The sequence below is a fragment of the Pongo abelii genome, chromosome Y, assembly GCF_028885655.2.
Source record: "Pongo abelii isolate AG06213 chromosome Y, NHGRI_mPonAbe1-v2.0_pri, whole genome shotgun sequence".
Lineage (NCBI taxonomy): Eukaryota > Metazoa > Chordata > Mammalia > Primates > Hominidae > Pongo > Pongo abelii.
The window spans coordinates 40,639,011-40,655,992 of NC_072009.2; the positions used below are offsets into that span (position 1 = coordinate 40,639,011).

General features: G+C 41.3%; 1 long non-coding RNA gene and 1 pseudogene across 1 annotated transcript; both read right to left on the reverse strand.

Moving 5' to 3' along the window:
* Nucleotides 1–513: 513 nt before the first annotated feature.
* Nucleotides 514–8,918, reverse strand: LOC129053246 (testis-specific basic protein Y 2-like; annotated as a pseudogene).
* A 2,680-nt stretch (nt 8,919–11,598) lies between these two features.
* LOC129053457 (uncharacterized) lies at nt 11,599–16,686 on the reverse strand. The gene is made up of 4 exons (XR_008518291.1): nt 16,582–16,686; nt 16,184–16,306; nt 12,997–13,133; nt 11,599–12,312 (listed from the first exon to the last, which is right to left on the reverse strand). It is a non-coding gene; the product is annotated as an uncharacterized LOC129053457 (long non-coding RNA).
* Between the last annotated feature and the right edge of the window lie 296 nt (nt 16,687–16,982).

Genomic DNA, 16,982 nt, shown 5'->3' on the forward strand with positions numbered 1-16,982 from the left:
AAAACCCCCTCTCTGGGCAGCACTTTGGCAAGACAGGAGGCTCACTTCACTGAGGCAATTGGCCTAGATGTATGTCACAATGTCTCCCCTGTGCAGTAATCAAATTGTAGAGTGGCCTCACATAGGTGTTGGTCCCAGGAAATATGTCACAATCTCCCTGTGGTCTGGGCCAAGGCAAAAGTGAAGAAACATCACCTAGGTACTGAGCCAAGTGACGTGTTCAATGCTTCCTGTTGGCAGAAACTAAAAAGAAAAATCACATCACCTGAATGCAGTACCCAGTTCTTAGTCACAATGCCCTGTAAGTGCATGGCCAAGGAAGTAGAAGGGAGTCACATCACTTATATGATGGACCTAGATATATAACAAAATTCCTTTTGTAGAAAGGTTTCAGGCAGATAACTCACATCATCTGGTTGATGGTCCCAGTGACATATGTAAAATTTCTGTTTGAAGGCAGAGCCGCGATGGATGTTATCTATTGCTTAGGTGCTTGCTCCACATATGGCACAATTACTTCTGTGATCTGGGCCCAGAAAATGACTCAAATTATTCATTTGCTGGACAAAGTGACTTGTCCCAATCACACTCTCATATATGTTTGGAAATAAGTTTCACATCCCACACAAGTCCTGGTTTTGTGTATGTGAGTCAATTCTTTCTATAAGTTGGGTCAAAATGGAGGAGTCAAAATCTCAACAACGGACAAGATTCATGTATAAGAGCCGCAATCCCCCCTGAACATTGTGGTCCAGGAGGGGAGTCATGGCACCACAGGTGTGCTGAATCCTGGTTCAAATGTTAACCACTTGTGGATCAGGTCCCTGTATGTGCGTAATTATTTCAAACATACACTGCTTTTAATGTGTGAGATTTAGTACCTCATTCCTAGACCCTGCTAATATGTGAGAATTACAATCATTTCAGCTAAAAGAGTCACATTCTTACCGGGTTGCTGGTCTCTGTTATGACACTCTTTGCACCATTAATGCTTTATATGATATACCTGATTATTATAATCCTTCATGACTTTTATACAAGTGAAAAACACAGGGCTTTACCCATGGCCATGAGACTGGCTATGAGAGTCAAAATATTCCTACTGTCTCGGTCCAGGTATGAGAGTTATTTTTATCCATGCGTGCTTAATCCAGGTATAGGTCAAAATTTCACCTGTAAGCAGGGACAAGGAAAGGGAGTCAACTCAGCTAGACACTGAACCAGTGATACAGCATAATCTCATTTGTATGCTGGACCTAGTCAGAAGAGTCACTTCACCTGGTTACAGTTTCAAATAATATGCCACGAAGCCCACCTTAGAAAGGGAAGAAAAGAGAGGAGAGTCACTCCACCTATGCATGTGCTGGACTCTGCAACATGTAATAACCCTCTCTCTTGGTAGAGTCTAGAATGTGAAGGAGAGTCACAACATGTAGGTTTTTCAATCAGCGGTATGTCACAATTTGTTTGCTGAGCAAGGTTCAGGCAGGAGATGAGAGTCACACTACCTAGATGTTAAGCCAAACAATATTTCACAATGTCTTCTGGGTGCAGGACACTGTCAGAAGAGACCAATCATCTAGCTTATAGACCCATAGATATGTGATAGTATCCCCTTTTGGCAGGGTCCAGACAGAAGAGTCACATTATTATGATTCTAACACAGTGATATGTCACAATCCACCCAAGGAAAGGAATTTAAGCCAAATAGTCTCAACACCTAAGCACTAGGCCTATTAATAGGCCAAATCCTCTTGTCTTTGAGAGTGACAATATAAAATCTGAGCTGGGTGTGTATATGAGAGTAACAATTTCACAAATATCCTGGGCTGTTGCATGACACTCATCAATATTCAAAAGCTTTATACATCATGCATGAGAATTTCAAACCGCTCTAAGGCCTTCATGTTTATATGGACTCATGACCTTACATATTCCCCTAAACCCAGGTGTAATAGTCGGCATCTCTTCTATAGGCTGGGTTAGAAATGAGACTCATTTTTATGCCTGTGAGCTGGATCTAGAAATAAGTCACAATCCCACTTGTGGCCAGACCTACATAACGAGGTCACAATTCCAACTTTGTAGTGCATTCGATTGCAAAACTCATGTTCTTAACAGTGGCCTTTGGACATGTAGAATGATGACAACACTTGCTTTTACCTGGGTGTGTAATCAAGAATCTCAAACTGAACTCTTCACTGGTCCCTATCAGCAAACTCTCTATACCACCAAAGAAGTTCATACATGATGAGTTAGCGTTGTAAAGCTCTGTGAGCTTGGTACAAATATGCAACTCAGATTTTATGTATTGCCTGAAGCCTAGCAATGAAAGGTAAAATATCTCCTATTGGCTGAATCTCAATATAAATTTGACCATCATGCCTGTGACCTGAAGTCATAGTCCCATTTGTGGGCAGAAAAAGAAGGCCAGAGGGTAACATCACTTAAGTGCTGTGCCAAGCAACATGCCACAATGCCCTCTCTAGGTAGTGTATAGGAATTAGAGTCATGTTAACTGAGTTCTGGACTCAGCAATATGAAGCAATCCATTATGTGGAAAAAAGCCAAAAAACAAAACAAACAAACAAACAAAAACTAGCAAAAAGATGAGGCCAAAACACCTACATAATGGGCCCAGGATCTGTGAAAATACCTTCTCTGGCTCCAGCAAAGTCATGAGTTTTATATTTTCAGGGTACTGGGCCCAGCAGTATGTTATAATATTCTCTACATACAGGACCCATGTAAAAGCGTAACATTATCTGGGTGCTGGGCCCTGCAATAGGCCAAAATTTCTGTTTGTGGGCATGATTTGAGAAAAAAAAAGAGGTGAATCAAATAACCTGATTGCTAGGCGGAACAATATTTCACAATCTCTCCATTGTAAAGACCCAGCAGAAAAAGAGAGTCACTTCCCTCAGTTCATGGGCTCAGAGATATAGCCCAGTGTCCCCAGTAAACAGGGCCCAGGCAGAAAGGGAGAGTCATATCACCTAAATGCTGCCCTATTTATATGCCAAAATCTTACCTGTGGGCAGAAACCAGACTGAAAAGCCACATCACCTGGGTACAACTGCAAGTAATATGTCACCATCCACAGTGTAGACAGGTTTCTTATAAAAATAGATAATGACACCACGTGGGTGCTCTGCTCACCAATATGTAGTAATTCCCTCTCCTGACAGAGTCCAGGAAAAAAAAGGGGACTTCCATCACCTAGGCTTTGCACTTGATGGTATATAACAGTTTTTTCAGTGAGGAGGATCCAGGCAGGAGGGATGAGTCAAATTACCTAGACTCTAAATCTAGCAATGTGTCACAGTGTCTCCCCTGGGCAAGGTACTGGCAGGAGGGACATATTACATAGCCAATAGGCCTGGAGATATGGGAAAATATCCTCTGTTTGCAGGGCCCTGGAAGAAGAGTCACATTATTTTGATTCTGACCCAGTGATATGTAACAACGCCCTAATGGAATGAAATTTAAACTAAAGGTTCTCAACACCAGGTACTAGTGCAAGAAATATTACAAAATCTCCTCATCTTTAAGGGTGACACCATTAAATGTTAGCTATCTGTGTATAAGAGAGTCACAATCTCATGTGTGTGCTTGCCATTGTATGACACTCTCTATAATACCTGAGAACATTATACAATATACATGAGAGTTGCAATCCTCTCTGAGGCCTACAGGCATTTACAGAATTACGATTATACATATTGCCCTAAACCCAGGTATGACAGTCAGCATCTCTCCTATAGGCTGGTGTTAAGGAAGAGATCATTATCATGACTGAGAGCTGGCTCCAAAAATGAGTCGCCATCCCACCTGTGACCATATTCATTTATGAAAGTCACAATTCCATCTTTGTGGTGTATTCACTTGTTAGACTCAGGATCTGAACAATAGGCTTTGTAAATGTAGGATGGTAAAAAACTTACTTTCACCTGAGTGTGTAGTCAAGAATCATAATCTTAACTGTTTGCCGAGCACTGTTAAGAAACACTTTGTATCACCCAGGAAGTTTTTATTACATGAGTTAGTGTTGTAAACTACTGTGAGCTTTGTAGAAACATGCAATGAATAACCTGACTCTTTGACCTAAACCCAGTGGTGAAAGGAAAAATATCTCCTGTTGGCTGAATCCCAACATAAGCTTGATCATCATACCTTTGGACTGAAGCAAGGTATTTGTCATAATCCCATTTGTTAGCAACCTATGCAGAATGTTAACATCACTTAGGTTCTTTGTCAAGCAATATGTCATGATGCCCTCTGTAAGCAGCGCCTGGGAAAGAGGGCCACATTAACTGCAGGCTGAAGTCAGCAATATAACACAACCACACATGGAAGAAACTCAGCAAAGTGGTAAGAGCAAAAACACCTAGAAAATGGGCCAAAGATATGTCAAAATACCTTCTGTGGTCCCGGCACAAGCAGGAGAGTCACATCATTAGGGTTCTAGGCCAAGAAATATGCCACAATTTCCTCTTTATGCACAACCTAGGCAGAAGAGCAACTTCATCCGGGTACTAGGCCCTGAAATACGGCAAAAGATCTGTTCATGGGCATTGTTCAGTTACAAGACGAGAGTCACATTACCTAAGTTCTGAGCTCATCAATATGTCATAATCTTACCATTGTAAAGCCCTAGACAAAAATAGAGTCACATCACTTAGGTCACAGGCTTAGAAATATGGCCCAATATCACCAGTAGGCTGGGTTCAGACAGAAGAAGAGCCATATTACCTAGATGCTTCTTTAGCTATATGTCACAATTTAATATGTGGGCAAAAACCAGGTTGAAGGGCCACATCGTGTGGTCCTCTGTACTGAGATATTCACAAGTCCCCCTAAAAAAGGACCCAGGCAAGAGGGTTACATCAACTAAGTGCAGATTCCATGCTTATATCTCAATACTTCATGTGGGCAGGACCAAGCAGGAAGTCACATCACCTTGGTGATAGGCCCAGAGATAGATGACAAAGCATTTTTGAAAGCATGGCCCTGGCAGAAGAGTTCCATCACCTTTGTGCCTGGCCTAGCAGTATGTCACTATTCAACTGGGCAAGTTTCAAGCAGAAGAGCCATATCACCTACATGATAGGTCCTGTGATATGTCAAATGCCATTTTTTGGGCATAGCCCTGACAAAAGAGCATTATCACTTGTGTGCCTGGCCTAGAAATGTGTCACTAATTTTCCCTGTGTTCAGGGCCCTTTCCAGAGAGGAGAGTGACATCTTCTAACTGATGGACACTGTAATATGTCACAATGATGTCTGCGAGCATGGCACAAGCAAGAATGTAATGTCACCTGTGTGCTGGATCCAATGATGTTATAATTCTGAGTGGAGGGCCCAGGCAAAAGAGTCACATCACTTCAAGGCTGGCTTAGGTAGATATCAAAATCCCATAGGTAGGCTGGAACCAGTCTGAAGGGTGAACTCACACAGGTGCTTGGCAAAGATTTATATCACAGTCATGATGGAATAAAATTCTAGGGCTTAGATTTACAATATCACACATGTTCTACTTTTATGTAGGACAGTTGCCTTCATCATCTGTAATGGTGAAAACCATTACTGTCAGCTGAATGTGCATATGAGAATCCCAGTTTTCTCCATGTGCTAGGCCCTGTTATGATTCTCTCTATACAACACAAGGATGCTATAAAATATGTGTGAATGTTGTAATCTTCTGTGACCTTTTTACCAGAAGGAGATCCTGGATATCACTTAACTCCCTAAGCCTAGTTGTAAGAGTCAAAATATTTCCTATTGGCTGGGTTCACATATGAGAGTCCTTATCATGCATTTTAGATGTGTCTACATATATGGCACCATCTCATCTGTGGTAGCTAAACAGGCAGAAAACCACATCACCTATATCCTAAGCCAGAAATACTCCAATTTTTTTTGTAGAGAGGGCCCTAACAGAAATGTCACAAAACTTGGGTGCTAGGCTCAGCTCTATGGCATAATGCCCTTTGTGGAGTGTGTCCAGGCAGTAGAGGAGAGTCATATCACCTAAATGATGGGACCAGAGAGATATCACAAAGCCTCCCCTTTAAAAAGCCCAGACAAGAGACTCATGTCATTTGGGTGCAGTGCTTAGAAATGCTACTCTTCAGTGGAAGCAGGGTTCATGCAGAAGAGGAGAGTCATGTAACCTAGACAGCGGCTGCAGAGATATGTTATGGTCACTTCTGAGAACCTGTTAGGACACTAGAGTAAAATCACAAAGGATCTTGGCAAAGGTATAGGTCCACATGTCATCTGTGGGCTATAACAAGGCAGGATTATTAAATCATTCAGTAGCTGGGCAAAAGCGTATGTCACAATAGTACCTGTGAAAAGGGGCAGGGATGAGAGTAATGATCCTGCACATGTCCTGGCCATGGGGAAAAGCATCATCATTAGGCTGTTTATCTGGTCTCAGGTAAATGGAACAATATACCTGTGGGCAGAGAGAAAAAGGAAAGTTCCATCACCTTAGTGGATGCTGGTCCAGTGGAACGTCTCAATTGTCCTTATGGCTAGGACTCTGATAGAAGAGTCACATCATCTGGATGCTGTTTTCAGTGATATATAAAATCCCCCCTGTGAGCAGAACTTAGGCAGGAGAGAAGACAAACTCCACTTAGGCAATTGGCCTGAATATACATCACAACGGCCCCTATGTGTAGGATCAAGGCAGGGGAGTAACCTTGCTTTGGTGCTAGGTTCAGCAATATGTTACAGTCTCTCTGGCAGTCAGGGCACAGGCAAGAGGAAAGAAACATCACCTAGTTGCTGAGCCAAGTAATATGTTACAAAGCTTCCTATTGGCAGAAACTTCATCCCCCAAAAAAGTCACATCACCTGGGTGCAGTACCTAGTTATGTGTCACAATCCACCAGAAGTGCAGGGCCAAGACAGTAGAAGGAAGTCATATCACTTAAGTAATCAACTTAAATAAAAACCACAGTGTTCTCTGTAGGCAGGCTTCAGGCCAAGATTTCACATCAGCCAAGTGCTGGTCTCAGTGATATGTAAAAGTACCCTATGTTTCATTACCAAAAAAGATGTTACTTATTGCTTAGGTGCTTGGTGCACGTAAGTCACAATTTTAACTGTGCTCTGGGCCTGGAAAGGAGAGTCAAAACACTCAGATTCTGTGCAAAGTTATACTTCTCAATTACACACTCAAAAATGTTCAGAAATAAGTTTCACAGTCCCACACAAGTCCTGGCTTTGGGTATGAGAGTCAACACCTCCTATAAGTTGGGTTGAAGTACAGGTGTCACAATCTCAAAAATAGGAAAGATCCATATGTAAGAGCCTCAATCCCACTTGAAGATTGTGTTCCAGTAGGAAAGTCAAAGTACCACAGGTTGGCTAAATCATAGTTCAAACATCACCAAACCACCTATGGATCAGATTCATGTATGAGATTAACAATTTCAAGCTTCAACTGCTTATGTGTGTGAGATTTACTATCTCATTTGTAGGCTCTGTACATGTGTGAAAATGAAAATCGTGTCAGTTGTGTATGCATCCAAGAGTCACAATAGAACCTGGTTGCCGGTACCTGTTATGAAACTCTTGCCTGAATAGTATAATTTCCTGTGAATTATTACAGGTGGGAGATCTAGGACATTACTCATGGCCTTAAGACTGCCTGTGAAAGTCAAATATCTCCCACTGGCTAGGTCTAGGTATGAAAGTTATTATTGTGTATATGAGCTGAATCCAGGTATACATCGCAATTTCACCTTTGGACAGAGACAAGACAGAGGAGTTACATTATTTGGGTGCTGAGCAAGGGACACATTATAACTTCCTTTTCAGTCAGGACCCAGTCAGAACAGTCATATCACCTGGATACAGTCTCAGATAATATTATCATGACCACTAAACACTGGGTTGAAAAATAGAGGATTGCCACATCCCTAGGTGCTGGGCTCAGCAATATATTATTATTTCCTCATTAGCAGAGTACAAGACAAACTCATTGGCAGAGTCCAAGACAAAGAAGAGAGTCACATCACCTAGGTTTTGCACTCAGTGGTATGTCACAATTTCTTCAGTGGCCAGAATCCAGGCAGGAGTGGAGAGCCACATTACCTAGATACTATAGAGATATGTCCCAGTGTCCCCTGTGGCAGGGCACTGGCATGAGAGACACATCACCTAGCTGGTAGGTCCAGAGATACGTGATAATATCCCCTGTTGGCTGGGTCCAAGAAGAAGTTTCACATTATTAGGATTCTGACCCAGAGATAATTCACAATGCACCTATCAGCAAGAATTTAAGCCAAAATTCTCAACACTTGGTTACCAGGCCTAGTGATAAGACACACTCTTCTCATCTTTTAGGGTGACACCTTTAACTTTCAGCTAAGCTTGAATATTAGAGTCACAATCTCACATGTATGCTGGGCCAATGTATGACACTCTTTACATCCAAGGGCTTTATAAAACCTGCGTGAGGGTTGCAAACCTCTCAGCGACCTTCATGCTCATATGGATTCAAAATTTTACATATTGCCCTCAATTCAGGTTTGATAGTCAGCATCTCTTTTATAGGTAGGGTTAAAGGAGAAGACCCATTATTATCCCACCTCCAGACAGATCCACATATAAATTCACAGTTCCAAATTTGTGCCATATTCCACAGTCAGCATTGTGTATGTAGGAGGGTGATAACATTTAATTTTACCTGGGTGTGTAACCAATAGTCCAAATCTGAACATTTTATTGGGCACTGTTATGAAAGTTTTTACCACCAATGAATTTATACAATATAAGTCAGTGTTGTAATCTTCTTTGGGCTTCGTACAGATATGCAACCCAGGACTTACCTGTTGCCCTAAATCCAAGGATGAGAGGCATAATATATCCTGTTTTCTGAATTCCAGTATAAACATGATCATCATGTATATGAACTGAATCGAGATACATGTCACAATCCCATTTGTATATAATAATAATAATAATAATAATAATAATAATAAACAGAAAGGTAACACCAGTTAGATGTTGTGCCAAGCAATATGTCTCCGTGCCTTCTCTAAGCAGGGTATAGAAAATTGGGTCAAATTAACTGGGTGTTAGACCCAGCAATATGACATCATTTCATGTGACAAAAAGCCAGAAAAGTTATGAGAGCCAAAACACATACATAACGGACCCAAGATATGTCAATATACCTTCAGTGTCTCCAGCACGGACAGGAGAGTCACATCATAATGGTGCTGGGCACAGCAATAGGAAATATGCCATAATTTCCTCTTTTTACAGAAACCAGGCAGAAAAGTAACAATATCTGGGTCTTGGGCCCTGTTATAGGTCAAAATTCCTTTTAAGGGGGACATGGTTTGGGAAATAGAAAAGAGTCATATATCCTGAGAGCTGAGCTCAGCAATGTGTGAAAATCATCCTATTGTGAGGCCCAGGCAGAAATAGAGAGTCACATCACTTAGACCATGAGCTCAGAGATATGTCCCAATGTCCCCAGATGGCAGAGCTCAGGCAGGTGAGGAGAATTATATCAACTAGTTGCTTTTGTAGGAATATGTCACAGTGTAATGTGTGCACAGAAACCAGACAGAAGAGCCACATCACTGGGGGCTGGGTCCTGACATATGTCACAAGGCTAACTAAGGACAGCACCCAGGTAAAAGTGTTACATCACCTAGGTGCATGTTCTCTGCTCATGCCACAATGCTCCATGTCTGTAGGGCCCAATTTGGGAGTCACCTCACTGAGGTGATAGGCACAGGGTTATGTCATAATAACCTCTAGGAAGCATAGCTCTGTCAAAGAGTAACGTCACCTATGAGTCTGTCCTAGAAATATGTCATTCTCTAGGTTGGCAGTGCCCAAGCAGAAAAGCCATATAACATAGGTGATAGGCCCAGAGATATGTCACAATGCCTTTTTTGGTGACATATTTCTGGAAAAACAGTACCCTCACCTGTGTGCCTGGCCTTGCAATAAGTAACTATCCTTCCTTTGCCCAGGGCCCATTCCATAGAGGAGATTTACATAACCTATAGTTGGACACAGAAATATGTCATAATAATTATGATGGCCATGGCACACACAAAAATGTAACATCCCCTGCGTGTTAGATCAAGTGATATTTCACAATCCTTACTGAGAGAATGGCCCAGGCACGAGAGTCACATCACCTCGAGATTGGCCTAGATAGATATCACAATCCCATAGATAGTCTGGAACAAGTCTGTAGAGTCAAATTACACAGGTGCTCGGCAAAGATCTATATCACAATCACATTGTCAGAAAATCCCACAGATGAGATTTATAATATGACACATGTCTTACCTTCATATGTGACAGCTGGTTTCATCCATGTGAGATGATGACAGCTTTACTGTCAGCTAGGTGTTCCTCCAAGACTCACAATTTCTCCTGTGTGCTGAGCCCTGCTTTCACTCTGTCTGTATAACCCAGACTTTGTAAAATATGTGTGACTGTTGTAATCATTTGTGATGTGTGCAGAAGGTGATCCAAGACATCACAAACATCTGTAAACGTATTTATAAGGGTCAAAATATCCTCTGTGGGCTGAGTCCACATATGAGAGTCACTATTATTTCTGTGAGCTGTGCCTAGGTATACATATATATATATACACATATATATATCTGTTTTATATATATATACATATATATATCTGTTTTATATATATATACATATATATCTGTTTTATATATATACATATATATCTGTTTTATATATATACATATATATCTGTTTTATATATATATACACACATATATCTGTTTTATATATATATCTGATGTATATAGCTGATATATATATCATATATATATATATATATATATATATATTCTCTGTTTATACCACAATACTCCATGTCTGTAGGGCCCAATTTAGGAGTCACTTCACTGAGGTGATAGGCACAGGGATATGTCATAATAACCTCTATGAAGCATAGCTCTGTCAAAGAGTAACATCATCTGTGAGTCTGTCTCAGACTTTATGTATATATGTAAAACACTCTCCGCGGTTATAAAGCAGGCAGAACAGCCACATCACCTAAATTCTTGGCCAGAAATATTCCAATATTCTCCTTGTAGGCAGGATCCTGTAGAAATGCCACATAACTTGTGTGCTAGATCCAGCTTGGTGCACAATGTCCTTTATTGGCAGCGTCCAAGCAGGAGAGGAGAGCTGCCATATCAGGTAAATGACGGAACACAAAATATATCATTATGCCTTCTCTTGACAGGGCCCAGGCAAGAGAGTCATATCATTTGGATGCAGTGTTTAGAAGTGATACAGTTACCAAAGAAAATCATGTACAGGCAGGAGAGAACAGTCATGTAACTTATGTGATGGAGCAGAAATATGTTACAATCACTCCTATGGATAGTATTAAGATAACACAGTCAAATCATGAAGATGTTTATACCAAGGATTTGTCAAAACCTCATTTTGATGCTATCCCTATGCAGAATTATTAAATCATTAAATAGCTGGGCAAAGGTATATGTCACAGGTACACTTGTATATAGCTTTAAGAATAAGAGTCACCGTTCTGCACATGTCCTGGCTCCAGATGCATGTGTTGTTATTAGGCTTTTATTATGGTCTCTTGTATAAGGCACAACATTGGCAGTGGCCAGAGAGAAGACAAGGAAATCTCATCAGCTACATGGGTGTGGATTCAGTGAGAAGTCACAGTCTACCTTGTGGACAAGACCCTGGCAGGAGAGTCAAATCACCTGGATGCTGGTATCAGTGAAATATCAAAACCTCTTCTCTGGGCAGGATTTTTGCAAGAGAGGAGACTCACTTCACCTGGGCAATTGGCCTAGCTATTTTTCATAATGCTTCTTATGTGCATTACCAAGGCTGGAGAGTGACCTCACAAGGGTCCTGGGACACAGAAATACGTCACAATCTCCCTGTGGTCAGGGCCTAGGAAAATGCAAAGAAACATCACCTACATTCTGAGCTAAGTGATATGTTACAATGTCCCTGTTGGCAGAACACAAAAAGGACAATGATCACCTGGACACAGTTTCTGCTTATGTGTCAAAAGGCACTGTAAGTGCTGGGCCAAGGCAGTAGAAGGAAGTCACATCAATTCATGGTGGATGTAGATATAAAACACAATTCTTCTTGTAGGCAGGTTTTAGGCAGATAATTCACATCACCCGGATGATGGTCCCAGTGATATATGAAAGTGCCCTTTGCAGGCAAGGCCAAAGAAGGTATTATACATTTCTTAGGTGCTTGTTCAACATAAGGCACTATTTAATCTGTGTGCTGGGCCTAGAAAAGAGAGTCAGATTATTCATGTGCTGGACATGGTTACCTTTCCCAATCACACTCTGAGATATGTTTGGAAATAAGTTTCACATGCCACACAACACCTGGTTTCCTGTACGAGTCAACTCTTTCTATAAGGTAGATGTTAGTAGAGGAGTCACAGTCTCAACAATGGTCAAGATTCATGTGTAGGAGCCCCAATCCCACTTGAAGATTGTGTTCCAGTAGGGAAGACATAACACCACAGGTGTGCTGAATCATGGTTCAAACTTTACCAAACCACCTGTGAATCAGATCTATGTATAAGAGTAATTATTTAAAATTTGACTGTTTTTTATGTGTGAGATTAATATCTCATTCCTAGGCCCTGTTCACTTGTGAGGACGACAATCATGTCAGCTAGGTATGCATTTAAAAGTCCCATTCTCAGTTCATTTCTGGCCTCTCATGACAATCATTGTACAATTAAGACTGTATATGATATACCTGAGTGTTATAATCCTTTGTGAACTTTATACAATTGAAAAACCCAGGACATAACCCATTGTCATGAGACTGGCTATGAGAGTCAATTATCTTTACTGGCTGGGTCCAGGTATGAGAGTTATTATTCTGCATGTGTGCTTAACTCAGATATATGTCAAAACTTGATCTGAGACCAGGGACAAGAAAGGAAAGTCACATTACCTGGGTGTTCAGCCATTTATACAGTATAGTATTATTTGAAGGCTGGGCATAGTCAGAAGTGTCAGCTTTATGCTGGTCCAGTGATACAATATAATCTTGGTGATGTGACAGCCTCAAAGATTATGTCACCAAGCACACTATTGACAGGAAAAAAAGAAAAACAGGAGTGTCACTCTACTCTACCTAAGTGCTGGGCTTTGCAAACTGTAATAATCTGCTGGCTTGGCAGAGTCTAGAGTATGAAGGAAAGCCACATCACATAGATTTTGCAATCAGCAGTATGTCACAACTTCTTTGGTGAGCCGGACCCAGGTAGGAGAGTAGAGTCACATGAACTAGATGTTCAGTTAATATTTTCCAATGTCCTCTGGGGGCAGGGAACATGCAGGAGAGAAAATTCCCCTACTTATAGCTCCAGAGATATGTGATAATATCCCCTGTTGGCAGGGTCCAGACAGAAGAGTCACATTATAATGATATGAACCCAGTGATATGTCACAATGCACTCATGGGAAAGAATTTATGCCAAAATGTCTCAATAGCTGGGTACATGGCCTAGTGATGTACCAAATTTTGTTGCCTTTGAGGGTGACACCATTAACTGTGAACTGGCTGTGTATACGAACATAACAATTTCATGTGTTTCCTGGGCTTTGATTGACACTCTATGACATTTGAAGGCTTTATACAGCATGCATGGGAGTTGCAAACCACTCTGAGGCCTACATGCTTGTATGGATTCTTGATCTTACATATTACCCTAAACTCAGGTATAATAGTCAACATCTCTTCTGTAGTCTGGGTTCAAGGATGAGACACTTTATTATGCCTATAAGCTGGATCAAGAAATGAGTCACCATCCCACCTATGGCCAGATCCACTTATGAAGGTCACAATTCAGATTTTGTACTGTATTCACTTGTTAGACTCAAGACCTTAACAGTGAGGTTTGGACTTATGGAATAGTGACAATGTTTGCTTTTACTTGGTTGTGTAATCGAGAGTCCCAATCTGAATTTTTGCTAGTCCCTGTCATGAAACTCTCTGTACTGCACACTTTTATACATTATGAGGTAGTATTGTAAAGGTCTTCGAGTTTGGTACAAATATGCAACCCACAACCTCACCTATTGCCTATTTCTAGTGATAAAAGGCAAAATATCTCCTTTGGCTGATTTCCAGTGTAATTTAGAACATCATGCCTGTGAACTGAAGTAAGGTATATGTCATAGTCCCATTTGTGGGCCAAAACTAGGCAGGGGTGTAACATCACTGTGCTGTGCCATGCCTCATGTCACAATGCCATCTCTAGGCAGTGTATAGGAATTAAAGTCATATTAAGTGGGTACTGGACCCAGCACCATGACACAATCCCATATGTAGAAAAAGAATGGGCAAAACATCAGAGCCAAGACACCTACAGAATTAGCTCAGTATATGCCAAAATGCCTTCTGTAGCTGCAGGAAAGCATGATAGTCACATTTTTAGTGTGCTATTATTATATATTATTATATGCCATAATTCTCAGTGTATGCAAAATCCAGGCAAAAGAGTAACCTTATATGTGTGCTGAGCCGTGCAATAAGTCAAAATTTCTGTTTGTTTGTATGGTTCAAGAGAAATGGGAGTCAATAAATCTGAGTGCTGGGCTCAGCAATATGTCACAATGCCCTCATAGCAAAGATCAGGCTGAAGAAGGGAGTCGCTTCACTTAGGTCTTGGGCTCAGAGATAGATCCCACTCTCCCAGTAGGGCAGGGCATGGGCTGCTTTCCTAGTTGTATGTCACAATCTAACATGTGAGCAGAAATCAGGCTGAAGAGCCACATCACCTGGGTAGAGCCTCAAGTAACATGTCACCATGCCCGACATAGACAGATTTGATGAAAAATACAAATAAAAAAAGAATCACAACACCTGGGTGCTGGGCTCAGCAATATGTAGTAATTCCCTGTCTTAGAAGAGTCCAGGACAAATAGGAGAGTCATGTCACCTAGGTTTTGCACTCAGTTGTATGTCACAATTTATTTGGTGGGCAGGTTCCAGGCAGGAGCATTACCTAGATGCTATATCTAGTGATATATCACAATGTCCGCTGTTGGCAATGCACTGGGAGGAGAGACATATCACCTAGCCATTAGGCTTGGAGGTGTGTGAAAATATCCCCTGTTTTAAAGGCCCTGGCAGAAGAGTCCCATTATCATTATTCTCACCCAGTGATATGTGACAATGCCCTTTTGGAAAGGAATTTAAACAAAAATGTCTCAACACTGGGGTATGATTCCAAGTGATATGACACAATCTCTTCACCTTTAAGGGTGAAACAATTAATGGTTAGCTAGTTGTTTATACGACAGTCACAATCTCATGTGTGTGCTGACCCTTGTATGACATTCTCTGCAATATCTGGGAACATTATACAACACGCATGAGAACTGAAAACCTCTCTGAGGCCCACAAGCTTATATGAATTCACGATCTTACATATTGCCCTAAATCAAGGTATGACACTCAGCACCTCTCCTGTAGGCTGGCTTCAGAGATGAGACCATTTTTAAGTCTGTGACCTGGGACTAGATATGAGTCAGAATCCCACCTGTGACAAGATTAGCTTTTGAAAATCACAACTCCAACTTGGTCCTGTATTCACTTGTTAGACTCAGGACCTTAACAAGGAGATTTGTAAATATGAGAAGATAACAACTTTTACTTTCATTTGAATGTGTAGTGGAGACTCACTATCTCAACTTTTTGCTGGGATCTGTTATAAATATCTCTGTACCACACTGGAAGGTTTTATGATATGAATCAGTGTTGTAAATTTCTCTGAGCTTTATATAAATATGCAATGAAGGGACTAACTTATTGATCTAAACCTAGTGATGTGAGGCAAAATATCTCCTGTTGGCTGAATCCCAATATAAGCTTGATCATCATGCTTTTGAATGGAATCAAGGTATCTGTCATAATTCCGTTTGTGGGCAAAATCTAGGCAGAAGGTTAACATCACTTAGGTGCTGTGCCAAGCAATGTGTCACAATACTCTATCTAGGCAGGGCCTAGGAAAGAGGGTCACATTAACTGGGGGCTGGAACCAGCAATATGATACAACAACACGTGGAAGAATACCAGCAAAGTTATGGGAGCCAAAACACATACAGAAAGGGAAAAAGATATATCAAAATACCTTCTGTGGCTCTGGCTCAAGCAGGAGAGTCATATCATTAGGGAACTGGGCCAAGCAACATGCCCTAATACCCTCTTTATGCATGACCTAGGCAGAAGAGTAACATCATCCAGGTGTTGGGCCCTGAAATACAGCAAAAGTCTTGTTTGTGGGGGTTGTTCAGCAACCAGACAAGAGTTACCTTACCCAAGTGCTGGACTCATCAACCTTTCACAATCTTCTTATTGTCAAACCACAGACAGAATAAGAGAGTCACATCACATAGGTTGTGTGCTCAGAGATACGGCCAAATGTCACCAGTAGACAGGGATCAGGCAGAAAAAGAGAATCATATCACCTAGGTGATTCTTTAGGTATATGTCACACTTTAATATGTGGGAAAAAACAAGGCTGAATACCATATCACGTGGTCCTGGGTCCTGAGATATTCATAAGCCCCCCTTAGAAAAGGACCCAGTCAAGAGAGTTACATCACATAAGTTCAGGTTCCACATGCATGTCACAATGCTCCAGGTGGACAGGGCCAAGCAGGAAGTCACATCACCTAGGTGATAGGCATACAGATATGTCACAAAGCTTTTCTTTTTTTTCTTTCTTTCTTTTTTTTTTTTTTTTCTGAGACAGTCTCACTCTGTTGCCCAGACTGGAGTGCAGTGGCACCATCTGGGCTCACTGCAAGCTCTGACTCCTGGGTTCATGCCATTCTCCCACCTCAGCCTCCCAAGTAGCTGGGACTTCAGGCACCTGCCATGGCACCCAGCTAATTTTTTGTACTTTTAGTAGAGATGGGGTTTCACTG